This window comes from Castor canadensis, chromosome 1, assembly GCF_047511655.1.
Source record: "Castor canadensis chromosome 1, mCasCan1.hap1v2, whole genome shotgun sequence".
NCBI classification, from domain to species: domain Eukaryota; kingdom Metazoa; phylum Chordata; class Mammalia; order Rodentia; family Castoridae; genus Castor; species Castor canadensis.
Genome location: NC_133386.1, coordinates 177353705 through 177378387, shown reverse-complemented (window position 1 = coordinate 177378387; position 24683 = coordinate 177353705). Strand labels below are relative to the sequence as shown.

The 24683-nt window shown below is 35.7% G+C and overlaps 1 protein-coding gene across 6 annotated transcripts in view; it reads left to right on the top strand.

Moving 5' to 3' along the window:
* Positions 1 to 24683, top strand: part of Lrrc4c (leucine rich repeat containing 4C) — a 1195224-nt gene that overhangs the window by 510763 nt on the left and 659778 nt on the right. For 2 of the 6 annotated variants that reach the window (XR_012436659.1, XM_074044630.1), the window contains one exon: positions 7152 to 7208. The exons of the other annotated variants lie outside the window; for them this stretch is intronic. The gene's annotated coding sequence lies outside the window, so the exon portion shown is untranslated. The remainder of the gene's footprint in view (positions 1 to 7151; positions 7209 to 24683) is intronic. 6 annotated transcript variants of the gene reach the window in all.

The following is a 24683-nucleotide window of genomic DNA, read 5'->3' as shown; positions in this document are numbered from 1 at the left end:
CAGCTAGAATATAAACTTCATGACACAGATATAGCATCTCTTGATTCCCACTATATCTTCAAAGTTTATAGAATAGCTGGCATGCTATATATTTTCATACTGATACCTTTAGTAATCATAAAGTTCTATGATTTACCAGATTTGATGCAGGCACAACCAAAATATTAAAGTGGTAGTGTATAAGAAGAACCATAATAATAGTAGAGACTCTAAAATTATTACCCTTTCAAAGCAGGTTAGGGATGTGGAAGGAGCATAGAAATTAATGGAAATAAAGGGACATCTTGCCATTGATGACCAATTTGTTTGGACATGATAAATGGACAAATAGTGAGCTTGCAATCTTTTTTCTAACAATGGATTTAAATGTATTGACACAAAATATACAAAGAAAGTCATGTCTACTATGTTTTGTACTTCCAGTTAGTGGTACATGGATCAGATACATATCATCCTTGACACTTCCATGCCAGCAATCCACGTGAAACATGCAGCCTCACACATCACATGAAGTGCCCACCACAGCTTAGGCAATTGATTGTTAAGTTGTAGTAAAAGTCACTTGTTTTTTTTTCCTAGTGGCATTGAGGTTTGAACTCATGGCCTGACACTTGCTAGACAGGTGCTCTACCACTTGAGCTACTCTTCCAGTTCTGTAGTGAGAATCAAATGAGAGATTAGACTTGGAATCTTTTGGAAACTATAAAACTTGTGTAGATAAAAGTCTATTAACTATATTTTGTACAACTTTTCTTTCTGCACATTTTCTTTTTTTGTGTGTGTGTGAACTTTGGCATAGTGTCTATAGTATGAAGCCTTGCCTTGTTTTTCCTGACTCAGTCCGTGGTATATGATGATCCTCAATAATGATACTCGGAAATGTAATTATTGTTCTTGTCTCTGATAGGATTTAAATGCATAATTTGTGAATGTGTAATTAATGTGCCTGACCTTTTCATGTTTCCTAGAAAATACTGGGTTGCATTTGCTGCAGATAGGCCAATCAAGTGCTCAATGTGTGATTAGTGGTACATTTAAAAATTTTCTTTCCATCTCAGGTTTTGTAATTCTAAATAGCAGTAAAGTAATCCACCCCTCCACACACACAGGTTTGTCTTCAAGGCTGAAGAAGGTAATGAGTTTGAAAGTAATCTTAAACTCCCAAGAGTCACCCAGATGTTTTTTGTAACCTTAAGTAAGTTCAAGTAATAATAATGGAAAAAAACAAATAGAATGCCTCTGAGACTAAGATTCTTTCATAGATAATAAAAGGTTATGTCCCTCTATAAGACTTCCATAATATAGTGCAAAAAATAGGTGACAACATGGCCATAAACAGTTTCTTAAACCTATTACTAATAATGTGAAGAAAATAATTTTATTTTAATCCTTTTATCTTTAAATGTTATTACATAACACTAATGATCATATAAAATCACAGGGTACAGTGTGATAATTCCATATGTAGGTATACAGTTTGTTAAGATAGATTCCGGGCAAACACTTTTTTTTTTTTTTGGCAGTGCTGGAATTTGAACTCATGGCCTCATGCTTGCCACTCCACCAGTTCCCATTTCCATCTCCTTAAGATTTATCATTTATTTGTGTTTGGAACTTAAGAAGTCTTTTCTTCTTCCTTATAAAATGTATAATATTTTGCATTATGTCTCCTACACAACTGTATTTTGTCACTTGTTATCCAATCTCTACATGTTTTCACTCATATGTAGAAATTACAAAAGTGGAATTTATAAAAGACAATAGTAGAAGGTAGAAAGCATAGGAGGGAAAATGAACAGAGGGAGCTGACTTTCATCCTGTAAGGGAAGAAGAAAAAAGAAACAGTTCTGGCCCTTTTACTGCAACTTTCACTACATATTACCACATGCAGAAGTAATTCCAAAAGATGATTAAGCACTAGTTCCCATGCAGATACCACAGGGGAGGGTGGCAGTCTTGTTCTCCTTGAACCTTGGTGGTGCACGTGGTCCTCAGAGGCTGGACAGGGAAATAGGAAGGTATGGGAAGAAACTCTCCTTCAGTAGATCGTTGATCTGGGTTAAGAGCTTCAGGGATAAGTCTTCTAAAAATTATGCTGAAAATCCCCATCTAAGTGTTATGCTGACTCATCTAAAATGATTTGTTAAGGTAATGCACAGAGGATTTTCTGCCCTAAGATTGAGGACAAAGAGGACTCTCCAGCTGTTTCCCCTGAGGGCAAAGTTCTGATATTCTGATGCTCTCCCATCCATCAAATAGGCTGTCATGAAATTTTTAATGTGCTTTCTTCACCAGTGGAAGCCTCAGCTTCAATGACCATGAAAGTTAAGCCACTTTTTCTGTCCATTTATTGCAGTTATGCGCTAAGGAGGAGCTTAGTTTGATTTTATCCACTCTCTGGTCCCCACCTATATGATCTTTATGAATATCCCTGCACACATAGTTTAAGCAAAAACAATGTGTTCATGATATAAACCTCAGAGGCTTGTTCTTAAAAACTGTTCATTATTACCAAGAAATATATATATATCTGATATCTGGGACTGGGTGTGGTGGTGATGCCTGTAATTTTAGCTACTGGGGAGGCAGAGATCAAGATTGTGGTTTCATGCCCACTTGGGAGAAAAGTTAGTGAGAACCCATCTCAACAACTATGGTGTGGCATTTCTTTAATCCTAGCAACCCAGGAGGCATGGGTAGAAGGATTATGGTCTGAGTCCAGACCTGGGTAAAAAGTTCAAGACTCTATCTGAAAAATAACTGTAATACAAAACAGGGCTGGGTGTGAGGCTCAAGTGGTAGGGCACCTGGCTAGCAAACATGAAGTCCAGAGTTCAAAATCCCAGTTCCATTAAAAAAAAAAATTCCTCCTCTATCCTTCCTGAAATCTTTCTTTGGAGATGGAAAAATGTGCATTTCATGAGCAAGCAAAGCATTTCCCTGATGAGTTGCAGGAGTGGCATTGTCTAATGAGCATGCCGAATGAGGCAGGGAGAACTGAGGTGCGCATCAGGTGCGCTGGTCCCAGATGCAGACCTCTGAGAGTCTGGCTTTCAAGTCTAACTTGCAAACTGGATATGCCCATCACTTTGGATTAGCCTCCAATCTAAACTCGGCTCTTGTCATTTCCATTTTAGCAGCACATACAGGACCTGGATAAAATCTCCATCACAGAAAATCTTCTGTTAACAAAATGCAAGAAGTTACTGTGGGGCAAAGTGAACTTTACACAAAATACATTATCTTGCAATAGAACTTGCATCATATTCTCCCCCAAATCTATTTGTTTTTACCATTACATAGTCTAGATTTAAAAATCAGGAAGGTGAATGACCTTAAATTCATAGGACAGTAAAACTGATGCTAATGAGAGTTACATATAAAAATACTCATGTTCTTCTATTTCAATCTTGATAGAGGAAATATTGAAAAGTTTAGAGTTTAAAATTGATTCCTGGTGTGTCTGATATAATGTACCCAGTGTTTTAGGGCTAGTGAGCACTAGGTCAAGGACTCATGCACCCAACTTTCTAATTCCAAAGTCCATATCCATGACTTTATGTCATTGCAGACATGGGGAGCACAGTGACTGAAATGACATTGTTTATTCAATACTTATGACATGTCGAGGCAGAGTTATATTGATGAAGAAGGCAAATGAGGTTCTCAACCTCAGCTCCATTCTAACAGAAAAAAGCAAAGTAAATGATTAAAGTGAGATTTAAGATTTGAAAAGGAAAGGATCACTGGCATCACACAGCAGAATAATCTAGTATTTTCTGTGATGGATATATACAGTCAAGATTGAAATCCTAATAGTAGAATTCTGCCAACTGCAGATGGAGAGAGTGACATGAGGGATGAGGGAGGAGAAAAAGGAGCAAAAGGAATGAAAAAAAATATCAGAATTGAGAAAACACATTACTAAAGAAAATGGAAGATGACCTGTGAGCCTGCAGGATGAAGGCTTGATGGAATATAACAGTTCAGAAACAAACAGAGGTCATTTTGTAGATCTCCTTAGAAAGTTGTTACTGCATTTGATGCTGTGCAGAAAATAATAATAGTTATTATTCTGGTCCCAACAATAACCCTGCAAGTCATAGAGAAGCTGAAGCTCACAGAGGTAAGGTAGCCAAACCTGATGTGTGACTCTAGAGCTCTTGACAGGATGGTTCTCACATAGCTGACATGCCTTTTTCAGTTAACTACATCAGTTGACAGGGGCAGGAAGTCAGGTCATCTTCATGCCTGGTCTTCACTGCAAATGTTAGCAATGACCCAGTCCACATGTCTAGTCAATTCATTTTGTGATGACAAGTAAGATCATGTAGTCTTAATTATAACATAATTGAAAATGTAGGTGATTTTTGTGAATGTCTGCAACCAAGGACATCATTAACATTTCATGTTTTATCCACATTTATCTAACTTTGTAGATTTGACATTTTATACTTTGCTGACCTTTTTGGGGTTAGTAAAAGAAAATATCTTTTCTGTATTCCTTTTCTTCTGTTAGAGGACAAGAAAGGCAACTGTATTAGTATATATAGAAAAAAATGAAGGGAAAAAAAGATAAAGTGCATATTTCTTGCTACTTTTTCTCTTTACCAGAATTATCCTGGGCTTTCCACCAGAGACTTTGGGTGCTCTGTTATTGATCTGTCTTTTCTATAAAAAGATAAGACCATATGCATCTGTCCAAATTGGCAAGGATTCATTTACATTGCCTTTCATACTTTTATCTGTTGCTTACTCCTGTAGTCTCACTTAAATAATTTAATAGAATATAATCTCCATGTTTTATCCAACAGATGGAAAAAACTGTTTTTCTTTTTCAAATCCACATTTAACATAGTATAATTGTTTTACATTATGCCTCTTTAGATAGCTTTCACTTTTCTAGGAATGTGGTTATTTACTTAATCTTGTATTTTAAATTAAACCTATGAGTTACTCTCCTAATTTTCTTTGCTACTATAATGCAAATTAATCTTTATATGCATTTGAATTTTATGTAGTGAAAATATTTACCTTCACCCAAAGCTGAAGTGTTTATTCTACCTTTCTTGAAACTTTCAAGTTTTATTCTTTGGATTAGGAACTAAGGTATGTGCTACCTTTGGGGTATCCCACCTTTTGAGATTTTAGGAATTATGTTTTGTTATTATTAGATCTTTTTTTAGATTAAAAATTTACTTTAACCAGATGGTGATTTAACATGAAAAGCTTATACTGTGTAATGTATTTTTTGTACTTATGCATCAAAAGCACTGTATGATGAGTATACAGAATATGGAAAATTTGTTGAAAAGCCAAGAACCTACTAATATGAGGCTATGAAATTCATTGATACAGGAAGGAAAAAGATCTGACCTTTGCTAATGTTCAATATTTTTTAGTATCTTCTTAAAATACTATAAAGCTTATAGTGATATCTGTGTTTAGATAGAAAAACACCATAATCCATTAAATATGTCTGTCATGGCACAGAATAAAAGGTGAATTGCATGTCATTAAGTTTATATTCTACAGAATGAGTTAGTTCCTCCGTTTCTGAGACCCTTTCATTCCAGCTGGGCACATCTAAGCCTGCTTTAGATGTGCCTTCTGAGTAATTGGAAACATCACGTGACGTTCTTGGTAAACAGACCTTGGGTGTAAGTGAATTAGCTTGTTCTTTGTTGTTGGGCCAATGAGCCTTAGGCTAAAAGGTTACTCAAGTGAGGACTGCAGATTGCAAAAGAAATAATTAGGCTGCTCTGGTCCCCTTCCTGTGCTGTTTAAGGGGCATAATCCTGTCACCTTCTTCCTGTGCTGTCGTGACAACCCTCAGTGCCTGCATCTCAGAACTTCCTGAAAGGAGCAGATGATCCCCAAACTGTGTTCCCTGTTGAAGGACTGCAAAACCTGAATCACCTGTTCCACAGCCAAATTCAATTTTCCTCTGTGCGTGAAGCTCCACTGCTACTTACTAAATGCCTTTTAGCAACCTGAATCATGTTTGGATGGTCGAACTGGCTTGAAGTGGGAGTACTGAAGAGGTTTCACTGGCTTTCTCTCACACTGCTCCTCAGCAGCAATTGATGCCCAGAATACCTGAACATGTGGTTCTGGGTGACAGAAACAGGACATTGACATTCAAATACTGTAACCATCTTCTATGGTGTCTGTCCTTGTATTCCCAACTAATTTTTACCTGGAGAAGCTCTCTCAGAAGGAAAGAGAGATGAAAAATTGCTTCCAGAGAAGAACAGCTGGAAGAGATAGGAGTTGGCATCCTTCGCGTCTCTATCTCCGCATATTTTAACAGATACTTGTTGAGTTTGATGCTATAAAACAAAGGTTAATATTTATAATAATAAGAGATAATTATAAACAACATAATACTTGAACTTGTAAAAGTAAAATAATAATAGTTTCAATGTTTATGAAAATATCCTGAACAAAAGACGCTGCTTCTTTCAAATAGCAGGGTCACATGAAATTCCCACATCTCTGAAATTTCTATATGAAATATCTACTTCTACATGAGTCTAAATATTTTTAAGTACTTTGTTTCCTCAAAAGACAACCAAACCAAGAATAATAAAAGCATTCCACAGACCCACTTGTCTTTTATTTTTCTTATACTAAGGCTAACTTAGAAACATAATATAAAAGATTTTGAATAAAATTTTAAAACCACCCTTAGTTTTATTTGATAGCATTCCCATCTGATACAAATGTGACTGAAACTGTGATTTGTATCAGTGAATAGCACTGCCTTACCTCTCTGAATCCTGTTGCAAGGTCAAAGGCCTCTCCAGTATGCTGTGCCTTCCTGGGGAAATACCTTCTCATGGCTGCCCTTGTTGCTTTTCCATTCTCACACTGAAAGTTACATTTATGATCTTACTCCAGGGTTCTTGTCTACACTGCTCCTGGTTCTTTACCAAGATTTTCCCTAAACTTCATTTGTAAATGTAGGTTTTTGTGGTGGAATTTAACCAAACATTAGATTTTGCATAATAAAAAATGAACACCACATTTTGCACATCCCTGTTCTTGAGAGGATTAAACCTTTCCCCCCAAGGGGTTTTCTTTCAGATTCATCTTTCTCCTTGGGGGCCCATCTTTCCCACTTCTGAGGTGGTGTCTCTCTTTTTCAGGACTCTTCACACACCTCTTCTGCAAAGCCAAGGATTTCCAAATGAATTTTACTTAAGGTAACTAAGCTTTTCCTTTTCTGCCTTCAAACATCTCAACTGTACTCTGTAGTATTTATATAATTGAAATGGATAAAGTGTTACACTGTATGAAAGCCTTATTTTCTCATAAGAGTTCTTCTATACCTTTTAAAAAATACCTTGTTCACCTCCAACATAAAAATGTTCTTACACAGTTACTTTTATAAGGTACACATCACGTTTTTTGAAAAAAAAACAAGGCCAAATTTATAAAACATGAAATTAATAATTTTATACTTAATAATTCTGTGGCATCAAGTACATTGGGAATAATGTAAACCACTATCACTATTCAAAATAGTTGCATAATTTTAAAGTATGACCCCATACCCAATAAGTACTCACTTCCTGTTATAAGTTCAATTGTGTCTCCTTATAAAAACTGTGTTGAAATTTTATTCCTTATACTTTGGAAGTTGGCCTGGTTTAGAAATGAAGCTGTTACATATGTGACTAGCTTAGGGGAAGACATGCTGGAGTAGAGTTGGCTACTAAATATGACAAATATTCTTGTAAGACAGTCTTATGAAGACAGACACATTGAGAGAACACTATGTGACTATAATTCAAAGATTGGAATTATACAGCTACCACCCAAGGGATTCCAATGAGTGCTGGAAATGAGTAGACACTAACAGAAACCAAGAAAGGATTCTGATATAAGCTTTGTGGGGGAACACAGTCCCACAGACACATTGATGTCAGATTTCTCTTTGTGTTTTCTGGTACTATGGATATACCTATTGATATAAAAGGAATTATATTATCTGTGACCCATACAGTCCAACTTGTTTCACTGAGCAAAACGTTTGGTAGTTTTATCCTCATTTTAACATATATGCATACCTCATTTCTTTTTATGGCAGAATTCAATTCCATTCTACATAAATCACAATTTGTGCATTCAGCCACTGTTAAACATTTGGTTTGTTTCCGTCTTTTAAATGTTAGTATACAAGGTCTCTCTCTCTCTCTCTCTCTCTCTCTCTCTCTCTTTCTCTTTCTCTGTCCCTCCCTCCCTCTCATTTTTTGTTTTCCTGGGGGGTTTCATTTCTCTGAGGACATACCTAGTAGGGTAATTGTTGGATCACTTAATACTTCTATGCTTAAATATTTGAGAATTCATAGCATTTTATTTGCAATTTTTCATTTAACTTTTCTTGATGCAATTTTCATAATTTATTAGATTCATGATTATAATTGTACTCATAAAATAATAAAGTAACTAACATTTACTGTTAGTAACTTTACTGATTTACAATCAGTAAAGGTAAGAGTTTTGGTCCTCAATGTGTTTTGTCATTTCAACAACTCTGTGAATCAGTTGGTTTTGTTCTTTTCAGTTTTCAGATAAGAGAACTGGGGCTTAGAAAATATATATTTACTGACCCAAGTTACTGAATTGCTTGTGGCAGAGCTATGGTTCAAGACTGTTGTCCTGGGCTCTGGATCCTGTCTCTTACCTAATGTACTATGCTTTCTAAATCTCTCCCATTTGATACAAAAAGAAATAATGAATGATTCACTACTAATGTTATTGTCAATGGCTTGATATAGTCTATGTCACTATAACAGGTAGTCTTTTTTGGAATCTGTTTTGCTGTTTCTCATCTGTCAGCCCCTTTCAATAAATTATGAAGAGTGGAAGTAACGGGTCAGAGAAATTGATGAGTATTAGGGATGTGGCTCTGTTACTCCAGAAAAATAGAGAAGAACTTTTTCAATGCAAATGGATCTAAACTATTTTACATATTTGGTGTCATTTTCTGTGTTTCAGAATAATGACATTTCTTTATCAGTAAGACTATGTGTTTGATCTATTAAAAGTTCCCTCATTATAGTAAAGTATATAGTCTCAACTCCTGTGTAATTGATTTTAGGAAACAGAAAAGAATCATTTATATAGATTAAGACAAAATCATATTATTTCCAAAAATAAGCTAACTCTCCTTTCCTCCTATTTTGAATACTGCTCCTAATGTGTGACCCCTTCTCCAATACCACATATTTTACAGTTATGTCTGCCTGAATGTTTTTCAGTGATGGAAATGTATAATTTTTCACTATCCAATAAAGTATCTACTAGCCATATGAGACCACTGAAGAGTTGAAATATAGCTATTATACCTGGGGAAGTAACTTTGTAATTTTATTTAAGTCTGATTCAAATTTAAATTCAAACAGCCACACCTAACCAGCAAATACCACACTGAACAATGCAGTGTTAGATTTTTCCCATCTCTAATAAGAATCATTTGTTCTAATAAATTGGTCACAGGTTAGTTAACCATGTATATTCTTAAAATCTAATACCTTTTGGACTTATAGGTAGTAAAATTTTATGTCTTTTCTTTATAGAAGTGTATGTCTTTTCTTTAAACAAGTATAATTTGTGTTTAAATAAGAATGTGTTATTTTAAATAAATAGTGCTAATGTTACATTTTTCATTGCACCTCAGCACATTATGCATTTTAAAGTTTGAATAAATCCTCTAAACTATGTCTTCATGCTTCATCTGTAAAGTGAAAAACTTGGCTTGGATGTCTAGTTGAATCTTTCCAATTTGGGGATCCTTATTCTTTCAACTTTACCTTGGTCCTCATATGATCCAAACCTTTAGCTTTCATACTAGGAAACACCCCTGCCCTAAACCTACTATCTTTCTGGAACAAAGTAAAACACAAGTCTGTGGGCTGTCAGTTTTGGCTACTGGGGCAGCTGCTCTCTGTTCTCTGGCAATTCCTTATAAAAAGAGATAAGTTTGTCTTGATCACAAACTATCCTTCCCATTTGAGGACAAACTGATTTCTGCCTTTTTTAATACATCTATTCACATATGCATACATTGTTTGGTCATTTCTGCCCCCTGACACCCACTCCCAACCTCTTCCTCCCATCCCCCTTCACTTCCAGGCAGAACCTGTTCTGCCCTTATCTCTAATGTTGCTGAAGAGAAGACATAAGCATAAAACAAAGACAAAGTGTTTTTGCTAGTTAAGGGTAGCTATACAGAGGGATTCCTAGCATTGCTTCCATGTAGAAATGTGTTACAAGCCAAGTTGATTCATCTCTAACTGATCTTTATGCTGGTATCTGATCCTCTTCTTCTGTTGACCTCTGTCCCTTTAAGGTTACTGTATTAGTTCCTCTAGAGTGGAGACATCAAACACTTTCATGTTTTGGGTTTTCTACCTATCCCCATACCTCCCATATGTGCTCTCCCCTTGTCATATGACCCAAGTCCAACAACATTGCTGTATTTGCCCTAGATCTAAAGTCTGCATATGAGAGAGAACATATTATTTTTGGTCTTCTGAGCCTGGCTAACCTTGCTCAGAATGATGTTCTCTAGATCCATCCACTTACTTGCAAATGATAAGTTTTCATTCTTCTTCATGGTTGAGTAAAATTCCATTATGTATAAATACCACATTTTCTTGATCCATTTGTCAGTGTGGGGCATCTTGGTTGTTTCCATAACTTGGCCTATTGTGAATAGTACTGCAATAAACATGAGTGTGCAGGTGCCTTTGGAGTAGCCTGTGTTGCATTCCTTTGGGTATATCTCCAGGAGTTGGGTTGCTGGATCATATGGCAGATCTATGTTTAGATTTTGAAGAAGCCCCCAAATTTTTTTCCAGAGTGGTTGTACTACTTTTCATTCCCACTAGCAGTGTACAAGGAGGGTTCATTTTTCCCCACATCCTTACCAACACCTGTTGTTTGTGGTGTTTTTTATGATGGCTATTCTAACAGGGATCTTAGTGTGGTTTTGATTTGCCTTCTTTTATGGCTAGAGATGGTGAGCATTTTTTCATATTTTTTTTGGCCATTAGAATTTCTTCTTTTGAGAAAGTTCTGTTTAGTTCAGTTGCCCATTTCTTTATTGGTTCATTGATTTTGGGAAAGTTTGGTTTTTTGAGCTCCCTGTATATTCTGGTTATCAGTAGTTTGTCTGATGTATAGCTGGCAAATATTTTCTCCCACTCTGTGGGTGGTCTCTTCAGTTTAGAGACCATTTCTTTTGTTGTGCAGAAGCTTTTTAATTTTATGAAGTCCCATTTGTCTATCCTTTCTCTTAGTTGCTGGGCTGCTGGGGTTCTATTTAGGAAGTCTTTGCCTATACCTATTAGTTCCAGAGTGTTTCATGCTCCTTCCTGTACTAACTTCAGAGTTTCAGGATATTAAGATCTTTGATCCATTTTGAGTTGGGACTAGTACAGGTTGATAAGCATGGATCTAGTTTAGGTTCTTGCAGACAGATAACTGCTTTTCTCAGCAACATTTGTTGAAGAAGCTGTCTTTTCTCCATCATATATTTTTGGCATCTTTGTCAAAAATAAGGTGGATATAGTTGTGTGGCTTCATATCCATGTTCTCTATTCTGTTCCACTGGTCTTTATGTCTGTTTTTGTGCCAGTGCCATGCTGTTTTTATTGCTATTACTTTATAATATAGTTTGAAGTCAGGTATTGTGATACCTCCAGCACTGCTCTTTGTGCTGAGTATTGCCTTGGCCATGCACAGTCTCTTGTTTCCAAGCGAACTTTAGGGTAGATTTTCAATCTCTGTGATGAAAGTCATTGGGATTTTTATGGGAATTGCATTAAACATGTAGATTCCTTTTGTTAGTATAGCCATTTTTATTATGTTGATTCTACCAATCCATGAGCATGGGAGATCTTTCCATTTTCTGTAGTCTTCCTCGACCTTTCTTCAGGGGTTTGTAGTTCTCCTTGTAGATGTCATTCACACCCTTTATTAAGTTTACTCCTAGTATTTGATTTTTTTTGAGCCTATTATAAATGGAATTGTTTCCATATACTCCTTCTCAGTTTCTTCATTGTTGGTGTATAGAAAAGCTAATAAGTTTTATAAGTTGATTTTGTATCCTGTCACCTTGCTATAGCTGTTTATGGTATCTAGGAGTTTTTGGGTAAAGTTTTTTGGGTCTTTAAGGTATAGGAACATCTCATCTACAAATAGGGATATTTTGACAGTTTCTTTACCTATTTATATTCCTTTTATTCCTTCTTCTTGCCTAATTGCTCTGGCTAGGAATTCCAGGACTATGTTGAATAGGACTGGGGATAGTGGGCACCCTTATCTCATTCCTGATTTTAGAGAGAATGGTTTCAGTTTTTCACTGTTAAGTACAATGTTGGTTGTAGGTTTGTCACATATAGCCTTTACAAGGTTGAGGTACTATCCTTCTATTCCTAGTTTTCTTAGAGTTTATATCATGAAGTGGTGTTGAATCTCATTGAAGGCTTTTACTGCATCTATTGAGATGATCAAGTGGTATTTATCATTGGTTCTATTAATGTGCTGTATTACATATAGAGATTGGTGTATGTTGAACCACCCCTGCATCCCTGGGATAATGCCAACCTGGCCATGGAGGATGATCTTTGTGATGTGTTGATGGATTTGGTTTTCCATTATTTTATTGAGGATTTTTGCATCTATGCTCATTAAGGACATTGGCCTATAGTTCTCTTTTTTGGAGGTCTATTTGATTTTTACTGTGATTTAGTTCTAGAATTTCTTTATTGATTTTTTGTTTGGATAATCTATCTATTGGTGATAAGGGGCTATTAATGTCTCCCACTACAACTGTGTTGGAGTCTGTATATGTTTTTAGGCCCTTCGGGGTAGGTTTGATGAAATTGGGTGCATTGACATTAGGTGCATATAGGTGGTTAATTCTTATTTCCTCTTGGTGTATTTCCTTTTTTATTACTATGGAGTGTCCTTCTTTATTTCATTTGATCAATGTAAATTTGAAATCTACTTTGTTCAACATAACTATTGCTACCCCTGTCTGTTTTCAGGGGCCATTGGCTTGGTAGATCTTCTTCCAGCCTTTCACTCTTAGCCAGTGCTTATTTCTGTCAATGTGGTGGGTCTCCTGTAGGCAGCAGATTGTTGGATCTTTCTTTTTAATCCAGTTTGCCAAATGGTGTTTTTTGATGGGGGAATTAAGTCTGTTAACATTCAATGTTAGTATTGATAGGTATGTGGTGATTCCTGTCATTTAGTTGTTTTTGTTGTTTAAGCATTTGATTGTGTGCAGCTGAATCAATTATTACTCTCTACTTTCTTGTCTTTTCTTCTCCTGTGGTTTGGTACTGCTTGCCCTTTCATTTTTTTGTTTGCTTTCATTTTCTGTGTGCAGATTTCCTTGGAGAATCTTTTGTAGTGGTGGCTTGGTGGTCATATATTGTTTTAGTTTCTGCTTATCATGGAAGACTTTTATAGCTCCTTCTATTTTGAATGATAGTTTTGCTGGGTAGAGTATCCTAGGGTTAAAGTTATTTTCATTCAGTGCCCAGAAGTCCTCACTCCATGCTCTTCTTTCCATTAAGGTTTCCATTGAGAAATCTGCTGTGATTTTGATGGATTTATCTTTGTATGTTGTTTTTTCTCTCTTACAGGCTTCAATATTCTTTCTCTATTTTCTGTGCTTATTGTTTTAATGATAATATGTCGTGGGGTAGTTCTATTTTGGTCAAGCCTGTTTGGTGTCCTGGAGGCTTCCTGTACCTGAATGGACATAGTTTTCTGTAGATTTGGGAAATTTTCTGTTATTATTTTGTTGAATGTATTACAAATTCCTTTAGCTGGCACCTCTTCTCCTTCTTCAGTGCTCATGATACCCAGGTTTTGTCTTTTAATGGAGTCAGTGAGTTCTTGCATATTCCTTTCACAGGTCTTGAGTTGGCTGACTAATAGTTCTTCATTTTTACCTTTAATTACCATTTCAACTTTGAGTTCTAAGATTCTGTCTTCTGTTTGTTCTAGTCTGCTGGAGTGGCCTTCCATTTTGTTTTGTATTTCTGTTTCATTCTTTTTTCTGAGGTTTTCCATATCATGGATCAATTCCTCTTTAATAGTGTCAATTTTTGCTCTTATTTCATTTATCTCTCTATTTATGGTGTTCTCTGTTTCACTTTGGTTTTTATTTAGGGCTCCTATGAGTTCATTTATTTGTTTTTGTGTTTTCTCATATTCTTCATTTTTGTTGTCTTGGAATTTCTTGAGTGCCACCTGTACATTTTGATTGACCATGTCTAATATCATCTCTATAAAATTCTCATTGATTACTTGCAGGAATTCTTCTTTCAGGGTGTTCTTGTGGGCTTCATTAGGTTCCTTGGTATAGTTTATCTTTGTTTTGTTGGAGTTGGATCTGGGTATCTATTTTCTTCATTTCCCTATGAATCCTGTACCAATTTATTTCTGGTTAGAGAATGGTTTCCATACTTTTTTTGTCTTCCCATCATTCCACTTGGTACTGTCCCTGGTCTATGTGTTATTTAGTATTAGTTAACTTACAATAGTAAAACTAACAAAACCAAGGAAGAAGGAGAAAAAAAAAGAAAAAGAAGGAAAAGAAAAAAAAAAGGAGAACCAAAGAAATCAATGGGAGATATGGTGGTCAATCAGACAGTCAACAAGACAAACAAACACTTAAAGAAAAGAGAAAAAAGAAAAAAGAAAAAAAAATTCTGGTTCAGGAACAGTAGAATTTCAGTCCTAGTAGTTCTCTCGGTACTCCTTTAGTATCCAATCTTGTTTGTCTGTGTTTCCTAGGTAGGTTTGGAGCCAGCATCTGGTGGTGTTGGAGCCCTCCTGTGGTGGATAGCAGCCATAGTGCCTGTGTGCTGGTGGGTGGGTGGTGGCCTGGCAGGCCAGCAAGTAGCTGTCTCTGTCGGCTGGCAGGTGGTGGTCTGGCAGGTCGTTAGGCAGGTGGCCTGGTGGGGCAGCAGCCCCGCAGTCTAGTGGGCCCTTGGGATGGAGGTCCAGTGGGCTGGTGAGCAGTGGCCTGGCTGTTCTGTTGGCAGATGCCCAATGGGCCTGTGGGGTGGAAGCCTAAAGGGCCTGTGGGGCAGAGACCCAGACAGCCAGCAGATGGTGGTGGCCTGGGGGTGGCAGCCCACCTGCCCTTTGTAGTGTGGAGAAGCATTCCATAGGCTAGGTGTTCAGGGTGCCAAAGCTTCAGCTCTCCCTGGTGCTTTACCTCAGCCAGGTGTTTCTCCAGCATCTCAGCCAGGTCCCTGATTCACGGAGCTCACATACTCTGCGTCTGTGTCCCAGGCACCATTTTGGATCCTCTCTGGAACTGATTTCATTTACAACTTCTGAATCAATTAGGGAAGATTGTTTTTGTTTTCTTTTGTTTACTTTTAAGGAAAAAGCAAGAAAAGAGTATCTGCTTCTGAAATGTCAATGCTAAGAGTTCTTCTTATGATCTTACACATTTTGATTTTGTTAGGAGACATGTTTCACCAAGGCAGAAAATGGAAAATCTTGGATAAAGAAAATAAAATATTAAAGTATAAAAATGTATAAAACAATCTATGCTAACTCCAGAAGTACAGGTTAAAATGCAATAAAATATGCCTTTCTCTTGAGCAAAGGAAACATGGATAAACATCCCTCTTGCCTAAGAATGGTGGACTCATTACTTGTAGGATGCTTGGGATTTTTAGTGTAAAGTAGTAGGTTCATCTTGAGATGGACTGCTATTCTGTGCACAGTTAACAGAAAAATTTTCACAGAAGTAATTTCTTTCATATAGTTATATATCCAACTGTTTCAGAAACAGATTGATTTCTAGACTGCTTGCATTTTTGCAGAACTTTACAAAATCACACCCTTCAGAATCTATGAAGTTCCCTTTAAGTTCTTTGAGATTTACAAGTTTGTACTTTTTTTTCCCTTTTATTCATATGTGCATACAATGTTTGGGTCATTTTGAAGTTCCCTTTAAACCAAAGTTTTATCATACAGGAATAGAAGACTTCCAGTTGTTTTAAATAGAGAGTTAAGTTTAAAGTGCAGATATGAAAACAATACTCATATAACTGTAATTTTTACCAGATACAGAAAAAGCCAAAAAAAATAGAAATAAAGATAGTTTTTGTTTCTACATATCAGCCCATCTAAGTAAAACAATATCAGTAATAAATGATATAAAACAAACTTATGAAATGTTACAATAAAAATATCATATAAGCAAGATAATCAAGAAGACCACCCAAATGTAAATACTTTCACCAGTTAAATGGGAGTCAGAGCTAGAATTTCTGTCCTCAATTTAAGTTCTGTATCTATAGGGAAACTTATTTTCTAAAAATAAATAAACAAACAAAAAATGAAGAAACAAATAAAAACCAGATTAATTCCAAGTTCCCCAGCCAAAGCATGTGAAGAAAGTAAAAGCATATTGTCCTCTCCCAACCCCCAGACTCAGTCTCCCAAAATGGCAGCACTTTGTAACATGTCTTTGAAAGACATGTATGCTGACCTAGTTTTCTATGGTGCCACTCCATGTCAAAATACATGAAAAACTAACGATTTAATTAATGTCCTGTAGTGATTTTAAAACTGTACTGCCTATTCATTGGTTAATTTAATGCTGTGAAAGAATCCTAAAACACACATCTCAGAATGGTTCCAAAGTAAGACTATACATAAATGTGCCAAATCTTTACAACCCACTGCATATGGATGGTGAGTTGATTAACATGATGTTATAATGCAAAACAAAGAAATGGAACTTCACTGTTCCCTTTGTGTTACTATTTTAAAGGTAGGGAAGGCAGAAGGGATGAATAATAGACCTAATAAGGAGACATTTCATTGGGTTTTTCATTATAGCAAAACATCTCAGTGGAGAGATAAAATGCATTAACTAAATTTGCCAGAATGGAGATGTGATTGTTGGAACAGTGTGGGTACTGTATAATTCATTTTGTACTAATCACTTTTTCAATATCTAACACAAGGAGCAAAAGAAATACTTCTTTCATAATACAGTTGGAGGACACTGAAAATGGTCTTTATTTCCAGACATTTTGGATCATGAGTTTCATTTGGACAACCATTTTGAACAGAGAAACAGAACTGTCAGCTATTAAAAGGAAATCAACAGCCAAATTTTGATTACAACATTAACTTTACTTAGTGTACCAACAGGGAAAAGTACTTTTCTAAATATTTGTTTTAGGATGTATCTTTTTTATATTCAGCCAATTCAACTCTTGTCTTCAAATGTGAAATTAATCTGCAATTGTTATTATCAGGGTTAATATCATCTTATGAGTGTCATCCATACAATTAAAAGACACAGAAAATAAATAACTGAACCTCTCTTAGATTAGACTTTTCTTTAATGAGAGCTATCATTGGCTATACAAATGTATTTAAAGTGTACTAAATTTGCAGTTTTGCCAAGTATAGCAACAAAACTACATTGGGGGAAAAGATACTGTGTGAAAAGAATATGAACATTAGTTCTAGGTAAAAAGCCTAGAACTATGGAAAATGTAGGATACTGTGCTTTACATATACACACAGTTGTCCATTATTATAAATAACACAGGTTGTGGCTCACTCAAGATCTGATTCAAAGTCACTTATCAAGATAAGCTTAATTATTGGGCAGATCCACACTGGGTCTCCACTTGTAAATGAAGAGATGAGCTCTGGTCTGCACAACTGACCCTTCTCTTTTCAATCAGTGTGGTAGTTCTGCTTCTTCCAGAGGTTGCCATGTTTTAAAAAGTGTTCTAAGAATTTGGAGTCATGGCCAACCATGTTAGTATGTATTCTGTAGCTTTCCCTTGTTGGAAACAGGCTAAGCATTGATGGAGTGATTTCAAAATGCTAGTGCTTCCTGGATTCATCAAACAAAAGTCAGTATAACTGGCAAACTTTCCACCAAATGTGGTTGAGAAGACAAGATTGATACTACTTAGGAACCTAAGACACAGTCTTTTTCTCTTTAGTTGAAGATAATAATGTGGAATTGGGAGATCTCAGGTTCTGAGAAATGAGGAAAAATAGCAAAGTGATTGGCATGGACCAGTTAGTCATATAAAGATAGGTATATCTTGCTGGAGCACAAATTGCTTTGATTAGGTTTACTTGAATTATGACATTCTCAGTCTTTTCTCCTCCAATAAATTTTAAGTTGGCCACTTAAGCAAACAATGAACTAACCAGCTTTTGGCAGAAGAGCCAAATCTAGGAAATATGTCTCCTACAACATTCCACCGTTTGTCTTTGTCCAATACAGTTATCACCAATCTCCCATCTCCTAAGCCTGTTTGATACAATATTCTTAAGTTTTCTATTATGCTCTGAATGCTGATTTTCCTTTACTCCATACTACCAATCACTGCTTAGTGTTCTGATCATTGCTAAGAGGAGAAAATTGGCTTAATTAGGTTGAAATGATTTTTGGATGATATTAACTGCCTAATTCCTTAATGACTCTGTGGTGTTCATAATTTAAAATAAGCCAGTAGATAATCGAAAGGATTCTGGCACTTGTCTTTCTTTGTTTTTGATCTTTGGAGCTTTCCGAACAGAGTTGAATGAGAGTAAATCCTTCAGGAATTTTTTTTGACAAACTAGGATTCAAGTTTGCTTTTTATGTTTTTCCTACTATTAAAGTCAAAGACTACAGTAATTGTTCAATTTAAATCAAAAGCAAAGACAGTATATCCTAATACATTGTCAGCTGATATATTTTTAACTCCTGTCAGGTATTATTAGTTCATGTCAGCATATATTCACTCTATGTTCAGATGTGGTCTTAGATTCTACTCAAATCAGTCTTCCACTAAATCAACAATGGATCATCAGGGTTGCCAGCACTGTTAATAGTATGTGTACATGTGTGTGTATTGTGTAGTTGAGTTCTTCAGGGAAAGAAATGCACTTAAATATATACAATATACGCTTTTTCCTTTAACTAGAACTAAATAGTATCACCAATCACTATATCAGTTCCAGAGCTGTACTATGGAAAAAATTTAAGACTAAGCTATTTGTGCCAGTATAATTAGGCTTTCAGAATACTGTTTCCACGAGGGATACAACAAAATGGATATCAATCTATGACTGAGGCAGCAACAAATGTTATGATGCAAGTCTATGAATGAACTGCTCATTTCTCTATTTCCTGTCATTGATGTAAGAACACATGGAATATTGTTATACCTGATATATTGCCTTTGCCAGCTCTTGTTTGAAATTTATCACATTTAAGAACACTTATGTTGAGTCCTTGAACTATTCAAAACAGAAATACATAACATTTTTCTTAAATGATTCCAATTCATCACGACCTGTGTAGTTTTCAGTGGGTATTAGAAAATATTCATTCTGACTTCACTATGTTTTGACTAAAGAGGCTGAGATTAAAGGTCATTCAGAAAAGGTTCAGCAGTGTTACTTACGTTAACTAGCATATCAGATGGATATTCTCTGTGGTTGATTTGATTTTTATAATAAATTGCTTTTATTGTTTTTAAGTCAGATAGTCCCCTCTGTCCTCTGAATCTTTGACAGGTTAGAACAAATATAAATCTTATGGTGGAAAAATATACCAAGAAAAACAAAACAAATCAGGAACATAAGGAAAAGCCAATTTAATTGTATTTCTTTTATTTGCCAGAAACAATGCTTAATGTATTTATATTGTTTCGTATGTTAACTCATCCAACTTTCAGCTTAACAGTGTATATTTTCTTTTGAAAAATTTAAGGATACACATATTTCTGTGGTTTGCTAGTAAATAATTATCAACTCAGAGAAGTTTATAATTATGACCCCATGGCCACAAAGCCAGTACATGAAGGAACTAATTAGGAAATGAAAACTCCTTCCTCCAAAGACCAAACAATTAAGAACCTACTCTGGAATACCAATTTTAAATCAAAAGGAGAGAGACCATTGTTTTTTGTGACTCTTTTTTCCTGTTTTATCATTTCATTTTTCTTTTCTTTTTTATCCCCCTTTCCCTCCCTCCTTCCTCTTTTCTTTCTTTCTCGATTTCTATTTCAGATATTTTGCCATTGGCATATAGGGAGGTTCCTGATTTTCAAGTGTTTATTTTGTATCTTACAGCTTTGATGAATTCATGTATTGTTTCTAATAAATTATTGAGTTATCACAATATGATGTTTATTTTAGTTCTGCTTTTTTTCATGTAGACATTGATTGCTATAAACTTTCCTTTTAGTACTGCTTTCTGTATCCTGGAGATTTCAATAAGTTGTGTTTCCATTTTCATTTGATAAAATATTTTAGCTCACCAGTGGCTTACACATACCTACTTGGAAGACTGAATCTGGGAGGATCTTGGTTTGAGTCCAGCCCAGGTCAAAAAGTTCATGAGATAAAATCACAACCAAAAAAAGAGATGGGAATTGTGGCCCACACCTGTCATGCCTGTGACATGGGGAACATTAAATAGGATGATTGTAGTCTAGACCAGCCTAACCATAAACATGAGACCCTATTTGAAAAATACTTAAACAAAAAGGGGTTGAGGCATGGCTCCAGTGGTAGAGTGCCTGCTTAGCAAGTATAAGGCCCTGAATTCAAATCCCAACACTGCCAAAGAAAAAGAAGAAATATTCTGATTTTCTTCTTGACTGTTTTCTTGAACTATTGGTTATTCAAGACTAAGTGGTTTTATTTCCATCTGTTTATATAGGAATCAAAGTTTTTCTTGTTATTGATTTCTAGGACTACTGCATTATGGTAAGAAAAGATACTTGATATGATTTTTGTGCTTTTTCTTTTTTCTATAAATTTGTTGAGACTTTAGTTAGTTGCTTTGTGGCCTATCCTGAAGAATGCTCCATATACTTTTCAGAACAATGAACAAATGTATCTCTGAATGGCATATTCTACAAATGTAATTAGGCCATTTGATGTATGGTACAAATTTATGCTGCTATTTCTTTATTGATTTTATGTATGGATTATCTGTCCATTGCTGAAAGTGGGGTGTTAATGTTCTCTACTATGATTGTATTGGAGTCTATCTCTCTCTTTAGACCTAATAATATATTTTGATATATTTTGGGAACTCCAACATTGGGCACATCTATACATTTCTTCTTGCTGAATTGCCCCTTTATCATCATATAATGATCCTCTTAGTTTTTGGGTTTTTTATAGCTTTTCATTTGTCCATTTTATCTGATATGCTAATTGGATTCCATTTATATGGAATATGTCTTTATATCCCTTAACTTTCAGTCTATTCATGTGCTTAGGAGTGAAATGACCTTTTTCAACATATCTGGATCTTGTTTTCTTATACTTTTAGGCACTGAATGTATTTTTAGTTGGATAACTTAATCAAATACATTTAAGGTAACTATCAATAGTTAAGGGTCTGCTGCATGATTATGTAACTTGACTTCTAATTCTATTGTCATTCCTTTCTTTTTTTCCCCTCTTTTATAGTCTTACTTTGTGGATAAGTGATTTACTTCAGTGGACTAATTTGGTGCCTAATTTATTACCTTTTCTTTGTCTACTACTGATTTTTTCTTTGTGTTTACCATAAGGTGTATGAAAAAATATTTCCATTGTAACAAGCTATTTTGAAATGGTAACATAACATCGTCGTAAATAAAATTAACAAAAATAGAAATGGAGAAAATATACAAATGCAAACCTGTATACTTGTATTCCTTCCCACATTTAAAATTTTTTATTTCCAATTCTACATCTGTCTATATGACCTATCGCTTAACATATCAATGTAGCTATTGTTATTTTTTATTGTTTTTTCATTCAGTCTTCATGTGAATGATTTTTGTTCCATGCTTACAGTATTAGAGCATTCTGAATTTGCCCATATAGTTATTCCTATCAATGAGTTTTATACTTTTCAATGTTTTCTTTTACTCAGCAACATTCTTATCTTTCAATTCAAAGAATTACTATTAGCATTTCTTGTAGGGCAGGTTTGGAAATATATGTTCTCTCAGGTTTTGTTTGGTTGAGAAGTTCTTTATTTCTCCTCCATTTCTAAAGGATAGCTTTGCTGGGTAGAATATTTTTGGATTGCCGTTTTATTCCTTCAAAACTGTTAAAATATCTTGTCACTTTCTCCTGGCTTGCTATCAGGTAAATTGTGCATTTTTTTTTTCTCTTGCTAGTTTAAGAATATTTTCTTCAGCTTTCCCATTTGAGAGCTTGATTACAATATGTCTTGGAGTAAGCTTTATTAAATGTTACTAGTGATAAGTGACATTCTTGTACCTAAATATGCCATTCTTTAGGTTTGTAAAGTATTCAGTTATTATCTCTTTGAATAAAATTTCTGTCCATTTTGCATTTTCAAATCCTGCTTGAACCCCAATAACTTTACTTTTTGCTCTTAAATGGTGTTCCAACATTCTTACAAGCTTTCTTCATTCTTCATCATTCTGTTTTTCATCTCCTCTTACTGATATTTTCAAATAGCCTGTCTTCAAGTTGACTAATCCTTTTCTTTGACCTATTCTACAGCTGGTGCTTTATATCAAGTTTTTACTTCTCCTTAGTGCATATTTTCTTCTGAAGATTTTCTATGTTTTTTAAATTGCTTCCATTTTGATGTAAAGTTTCTCTATTAAAGTATTGGATAATTTCTCTGTGTTTTCTTGAAGCCGGTCAATTGTCTTTAAACAGCTGTTTTAAATTCTCCATCTGAAAGATTGCTCATGCTTGTTACTTTCTGCCCAGTTTGTAGAGTCTTATTTTGTTAAGTAAAATCACTTTTCTGAAAGCTCTTAATGTGTAGTGTGCAACATCATCTGTGTGTTAAGAGGTTAGGTATTTATTTCAGTTTCTATTGTGGTTTTGGTTTTGTCCCTTTTTCTATAAATTTTAAGCAAGCTGCTTATTTTCTTTAAGCTTTTAATCATTTCCACTGTTTTATCACTTAAAGGAGAACTAAATTTAGGATTGCTATGTCAATTGTTGATGTGTTGTTGCTATATCAGCACTAGAGGGTGACCTAAGCACAGCTTTGTCACAAACCAGCAGTTGCATTTTTTCTTTATAAACTAGCATAGTATCTGAAAAGGCCAGTGCATTACCACGAGCCTTTCCCTGGGGCTGGGATAGGTCCAGATGCTTCATTCATAGTCACTTACTTATGGACAGCACTGCAGAATTCTGTCCAGCTCTGGAAAAAAAAGCCTTTGAGTTACTACCCCTGCCCCCCCATACCATGTCAGTAGTCACCAATGTTATAGTGCCACCAAAACCAGCACAGAGCTAGGATGGGAACAAAAGACCCACACAGGCATAGCCTGCCTACTGGTGAGATGGATTCATGACCTAGGAGTGCTCAAACAATTACAGGTGATGCTGGCTGAAATAGAAGCTCAATAAACTGGGTCTGTGTGTCTCTTTCTGGCATGGAAGCTGTTCCAACAGCTCTGTTTGTAACCATTCAATTGGAAGCCATTTGGATCTTCAAAATGTTAGGTTTCACTATCCTAATACTGAGTTTCAAGGCAAAATCCTGTGCTTGCTACCGTGTCCTCCATAGTGTTATGCTATGCTGATTGAAGTTGGGGTCATGTTCGTGAAAGCAGTCCCACAACTGATGCTGAGCCAGGTTGTGTCTGCATCTCACAGTCATGGAGTCCTGCACAGACTGGAGGTGGGATTTACTCTGGGGCATGCTGCAATTGGCAGTGATGAAGTATAAAACATGAACTTGTTACAAGGAAGCACAATCTCTGATACGGAGGCAGAATTAAAGGCTCTATATGCATACTTTGGCATACATATAGGAACTTTCGGGTTCAGTGATGCTGAAGTTCACTGAGGCAGTCCAGGTACTTACCTTTAAAGAAAAGTCTTATGCTAGATTTGTGTCATGCTCCCCAGGTCAAGTAGGTAGAGACTTATTCCCCATTTCTGCCATCCAGATTCAGGGGAGCAGTGGTTTAGGCAATTAGTTAGCTGCCTCTCTAACACAATTCTAACAGTTCAATCTGTTGATACTCACCTGGGACAGTGGAAATCTAGCTTGGTTTTTCAGGATGGCAAGACTGGCACTGAATTTCATGGCCTGGATTTCATTTTTTCTTCCTCTTCTAAGTAGAAGGTATTTCACTAGAGGATACTTTGAGTTGGAGAAATGGTGATGCATGTCAACTCTGTCTTTCTTGCCTTCTATACTGTGTAGTGAATATTTTCTTCTCATTATGGTAAAACCAGACATGATGATCTCTCACTTGGCTTACTTAGCTCTCAGAAAGGTAGTCTGGTACATGAATAGCTGTTCTGATTAGTGGGAATATGGTGTGATAATTGCTGGAAGACTTGTTTAACTTCCATCTCACTCTGTCTCTTCCAAGGGACATGTTAATCGGTCTGTACACACACACACACACACACACACACACACACACACACACAGGATCTTGAACACCAACAATGTCTGTCTCAGTTTTTATTTTGTGTCTCCCAAAGGTACAGTTCAGAAATTAGTATGCTTTGCTCTATTGATTCAGTTCTACTACTCATGTAAACGTCTTTATGTAAAGTAACTTATATCCTCTCAACATTCAATGTTTGCCATATCAGTGGAAAATAAGAATGATATTTATATTGAACCATATAAAATTTACAAA